At 45.3% G+C, this 5709-nt stretch overlaps 1 pseudogene; it reads right to left on the reverse strand.

Moving 5' to 3' along the window:
- Nucleotides 1-429: 429 nt before the first annotated feature.
- Nucleotides 430-2139, reverse strand: LOC102491662 (eukaryotic peptide chain release factor subunit 1-like; annotated as a pseudogene).
- Between the last annotated feature and the right edge of the window lie 3570 nt (nt 2140-5709).

Below are 5709 nucleotides of genomic sequence, written 5' to 3' on the forward strand. Positions count from 1 at the left end.
TTTCTTACTTTCTGTCTCTCTGTCTCACTGGCAAGTGCACGTGCCCTATAGCAAAAAACTCCAAAAATAAAGAAAAAAATCCCTTCTCCTTCATTCTCTCAGGATTTATTTATTTATTTTTGAGAGATTTTTGCTATAGGGTGCATGTGCTCACCAGAAAGACAGAGAGACAGAAAGTAAGAAATCACCCCCCAGGGGGGGTGGGACCCACGCAATCCCTTCTCCTCCGCGTGTGCGTGCGTGCGTGCGTGCCCAAGATCCTGAGGGAATGGAGGAGAAGGAATTACGGTGTCGCCATCCCCCCAGGGAGTGATTTCTTGCTTTCTGTCTCTCTGTCTCTGTATTTTTGGCAAGCGCACGCACCGTATAGCAAAAACCTCTCTCTCTAAAAAAAAAAAAAAAGAAAAGAAAGAAAGAAAAGAAAAAAACCTAATCATCTCCTCCTTGGTTTTCCATTCCCTGGAAATCTACTCAATAGTCAAGATAACCTCCAATCCCACCAAATCCTTCCACACACTGAGATCCTTCTTCTGACTTATCTGTGACAATTTCCAGTAGAGCTCCAAAATTGTGAGAATTGTTAGCAAGCCGTTGCAGTAGGGGCGTGCTCTTAGTTTGCTTGTGCTCCTGTCCAGTCCGTTTGTCTGTGAAATGAGATTTATCTTTCTCTTGTTCTGGACTTAGAGAATTCTCTCCTCTTCTGTGCCGTGGCAATGAGGAGCGTATCTCATTATAACCAGATTTTCATGGACTGTTAGAATCTCTACAGCTCCCATTTCCAAAGGCTTTAGTGTTTCTCTTCGACACCAAAACAGTACTTGCCCGTGGCCTGTACTTCATCAGAGTATCGTCCTGTTCATTTCTCCTCTTGAATGAATTTCACGTAGAGGACCAGAGAGTGATATAGAGAGAGGAGAAGTGAGAAAGCAAGCTGCCAGGTCCAGGACTTGAACTGTGGTTAGCCATGTGGTAGTCCAGTGCTTCAACCACTGTGCCACCTGATGGCCCCCCAGAAATGATTGTTTTAACCTTCATATATAAAAGCAAAAATACTCTAACTGCAGTAAGCTTCTAAAGTTAATAGAAGTGAGATCATAGCTAAACTCAATAGCTTTTGGTGGAAGGCATTTTTACCCCTGTACGGTATATCAACTAATTTGAAAACTTACGATTGCAGTCTCTGATCAAGTATATCAGACTGACTGTGTTTTGTTTTAGAGTCAGCTGATCCAGCTAAAGCGACACCAGCCACAGTCACTTGGTCCCTAGAAATAAATGGCTGCTCTATAGTCTCTGTTACTTTCTGAATGTAGTTATGTCACTTTTCCATTCTTCTTTATTATTATTATTATTATTATTATTATTTCTTTTTAGAGAGAGATTTTTTTTTACTGTAGGGTGGGTGCACTCCCTGGAGAGACAGAAAGCGAGAAATCGCCCCCCAGGGGAGATGGCCACACTGCAATCTCTTCTCCATTCTCCTCCTGGGACTCTGGGCATACATACACTCATGCCTGGTGTGTTTTAGGTGTCTCTGTCTGGGACTCAAACTGCGGTCGCCCATGTGAGAGTCCAGTGACATAACTGCTACACCATCTGCTGGTTTCCACTTTCTATTCATAAACAGGCAAAAGACAAGACTGGGCGACCTCTATCAGGTTTTTTGGGAGGTCCACAGGGAATTTGTGCAGGACTTCTGCGTTTCCTTGGAGCATGCCCAATAGAACCAAACTGCTACCATCTGAGGTAGTACTGTAAAGGCCTACATATGGCTTTGTTGTCACACAATGACATATTAATGGATCTGAAAGGTTTAACATCAACGTTGACGCCCTTTTCCTCTCCTTCTCTTACAGTCTTTCCACAGTAAACCAGACCATCTGGGGGCACTTGGTTACAAAGTTCGAGTCTTTGTCTAGAAGTAATGACTCCCCCCAGCCCCCCACAAACTAAAAAGCCATCCCTTCTGTCTTCATGTTAGATGTAGCTCCAAATTCGTCTGTTAACATTTTTGCCACTTGTGAAATCTGATCTTAGGAAGGTGGTGCCATTGTCACAAGTCACCACCCAGCTCTTAAGGACCTTGCGGATCTTCCAGCTTTCCACGTTCCTGCCTGCAGCGCTGCGGAGGTGAGCCATCTTCGCCTCTTCCCTCTAAGGACTCAGTACTGGGTGCGCCTCTTCTGCACTGCCTCTGATGGTGGCTGCACACATTGTAATCCACTCATGGGGCCTGTGACTGACCTTTTGTTAAATTTAATTTGTGCACTCAAAAGAGAGGCCGAGTAAGAGAGTAAGAGAGAGAAAGAGAGAGAGAGAGAAAGTGAGAAATCACTGGGGTGGGGTTGGGCGTGGCCACACTGCAACCCCTTCTCCTCCATTTTCCTCTTGGGATTTTGGGCAGGTGTGCACACATACCGGCATGTTTTTTAAGATGCTGGGTCCAGGATTTGAACAGGGGCCTGCCATGAGGGAGTCCAGCGACATAACTGCATTGTCATCAGCTGGCTCCAGAGCCTTGATTAGTTTTTGCAAGCGAAAACATTAAACCATGTCTGTTATGTAAAAGAGATCTAGGAGTGGGCAGGGGGCGCGTGGTGAGTAAGGTGCCGGATTCCCACATGGTCGATCATGGTTTGAGTCCCTGACCTGGCAGCTTGATTTCTCATTTTCGCTTTCTCCCTGTCTCTCTCTGGTCAAACTAAATAATAATAATAAAAAAATTATATAAAATTAAATAATTCTTTTTTTTTTTTGAGAGTTTTTTTTGCTATAGGGCGCGTGCACTCTCCAGACAGAGAGAGAGAGACAGACAGAAAGCGAGAAATCACCCCCCAGAGGGGATGGTCACGCCGCAATCCCTTCTCCTCCATTCTCCTCTCGGGATCTTGGGCACGCACGCACACGCGCCTGGCGTGAGTTTTAAGCCACCGGGTCCGGGACGCGAACTGCGGTCGACTACGTGGGAGTCCAGCGACATAGCCATTACGCTAACTGCTGGTTCCCAATAATTCTTTAAAAAAAGTAAAAGAGATCTATTGTGCTAGGTTTCACACAGCCACTCCTCACTTAATGACCTACCTGTTTAATGACTGCTCGGCCTTAAAGACCTGTTCTCCAGTGTGGAGAATTACCTTTCTCAGTCTGTGAGGCTCAGGAGTCCACTCTCTCAGTCTTAGTCTGTTCCACAGTCATATCCCATTTATAAATGTGTACTTTATTGTGCATCCATAATAGTATTGGGAATAAATTAAAACGAGCACTCCAGATTTATGTTATGGTATCGCAGTGTGTGTTGTTTTCTAGCACTTATCTCAGGTTTGCCTTTTGTGCGGATAGAATCACATTCTTCTAGTGTGGTGTTGCGTGATCTCTACTGAAAAATACATACCCTATGACACCACAACACACCACAAGACACGCACCTTTAAACTCCTATCGACCAGTTCACTTAATGACTCTGTCATGGGAACAGAACTCGGCTGGGAAAGGAGGAGAGCCTGTCTGGAGTTACTCTTGGTTTCTCTGGTAGCCTGGTTACAGGGTGCCAGGCTGAGTCACGTGGTAAGTGTATGTTTACCTTCAGAAGAAACTCCAGTAGTTCTCCCAAGTGGCTGGACTATTTTAAATTCCTACCAGCAAACTGTGGGAGCTGCAGCTCCCTTTACCTCAGCCTGTACTTAGTATTACTGGTTGAATATTCCTAATCCAAAAATATGGAATCTGAAATGCTCCAAAACCCGAAACTTTTTGAGCACCGACATAACAGCCCGAGTGGAAAATTCCACACCTGATTCCCTATGATGAGTTGCAGTCAAAATGATGCAGTATAAAATTACATTCGAGCTAGGAACATAAAGTGTATACGAAACATAAATTGTGTTTAGACATGAGTCCCTTCCTCCAGATATCTTCTTATACACGCGAAAATAATCTAAGATCCAAGAAAATCCAAAATCTGAAACACTCTGATCCTGGTTATTTTGGATAAGGGATAATCAACTGGAACAAGTTTTTTTTTTTTTTTTTTTTTTTTTTTTTTAACTGGAACAAGTTTTTAAAATGTCAGCCCGTTTTGTGAGTCTCACGTGTTATCTTGCGGTGGTTTGATTTTGCATTTCCCTGGTGAGTACAGATGATGAGCATCTTTTTGTGTTCGTATCAGCCACTTGTGCAACTTCGGCGAAGTGTCTGTTCATGTCTTTTGTGCATGTTTTAGTTTGTCTTCCTCTTGGTAAATCGTGTGAGTTCTTCACGTATTCAGAATGCAAGCCCGGTTTCAGATGCGTCTTGTGAACATTTCTGCCAGTCTGTGGTTCATCATTGCAGAGCAGGACGTTTTCCTGCTGAGAAGTCTGACCCTGGACATGACGTGCCACCTGGGCCTCTGCAGGGTCCTCTCACTCTTTGGAGCTCCCACTTGAAGGTCTCAAGCCTTTGCTTCCCTGCTTGGCAGATCAGTTTGCCTAGCACCTTCCTCCCGTCTTGCACAAAACCCTTCTCGGGACTCAGTGTAAAGGGTGGCCTTCCTTGGCAAGAAGGATATACCTTTCTGTTTTCTCGTTCTGTTCTCTCTTCCTTCCCATTTGCTGTCTCTCACCCAGACCTGCAAATAACTCTTTTCCATTCCCTCCTGAATTTCTCCTCCCTTTCTGAGTTCCATCTGTCTTGGACCAAAATAAACGTTTTAAGGGGGCCAAATAGAGGTAAAAAATGCAACACTTTGAGGTTGACCCATGGTGGAAGGTTCTGGATTCATGTTCAGACCTCCCTGAGTTGATGGCGTGTGTGTGCCCAGGATTCAGAGTTTGCTGAGGTTGGGGCAGATCACGGCGTGATCTTGTTGAAAGTGCTGCCTCTCTCTTGCTCACACTTGGAAGAAATTAATCGATTAATTAATCATTTTAAGCTTTTAGGGTGAAATTAGGACTTCCCTTCAAATAGAGGCATTTTTTTCCCTTATAGGGCTCCTGTGCTCACCAGAGAGAGACAGAGAGAGGGAGAGAGGGTTAGAAAGTGAAAGCACACCACCATCAGAGGGGCATGGCCACGTCACAATCCCTTCTCCATTGTTCTCTTGGGATTTGGGGCGTGCATGCACATACCCCCAGCATGTTTTATAAGCCACCAGATCTGAGATGAGAAATGCACAGTCAGCCATGTGGGATCCTGCCACCTTAACCACCATGCCACCATCTGGCCCCCAGCAGAAGCTTTTATGTGAAGTGCTCTACCAGAAACATCTCCAGATTCGATGCTGCCAGAACAGACTTTTGGGACTAGGCACCTCAAATGTAAATCCTGCTGCAACAGGAACCCCAAATTGCAGTTTTGTAAGAATGAAAAGAAGCCCCAGACAGGCCTGATGGAGGGCATTGTATTTCTTCTCCTGTAACACTCTCCCCTGCCTCTGGGTCTCCTGACAGATTAGCTGGGGAAAGTCTCTGGGAGTGCTAATGAATTCTCACTGCAACAGTCACTCACCTGGAATCTCTTCATTTCTCTTCCAGAGCTTAGCTCCACCCATTAGACAGACAGAAGGTGGTTCTCAAAGTGTGGTCCCTGAGTAGCAAGCAGTGAGCAGCACCATCAGCAGTGGCAAATGCAGTGGCAGGAACTTGTGAGAAATGCAGATTTCTGGGACCAGCCGTTGGCGTAACGGCTATGTCATTGGACTCTCATGAAGGCGACCATGGGTCGAGGCCCGGG

Source organism: Tupaia chinensis, unplaced genomic scaffold (assembly GCF_000334495.1).
Source record: "Tupaia chinensis unplaced genomic scaffold, TupChi_1.0 Scaffold000101_1, whole genome shotgun sequence".
Taxonomy (NCBI): Eukaryota; Metazoa; Chordata; class Mammalia; order Scandentia; family Tupaiidae; genus Tupaia; species Tupaia belangeri.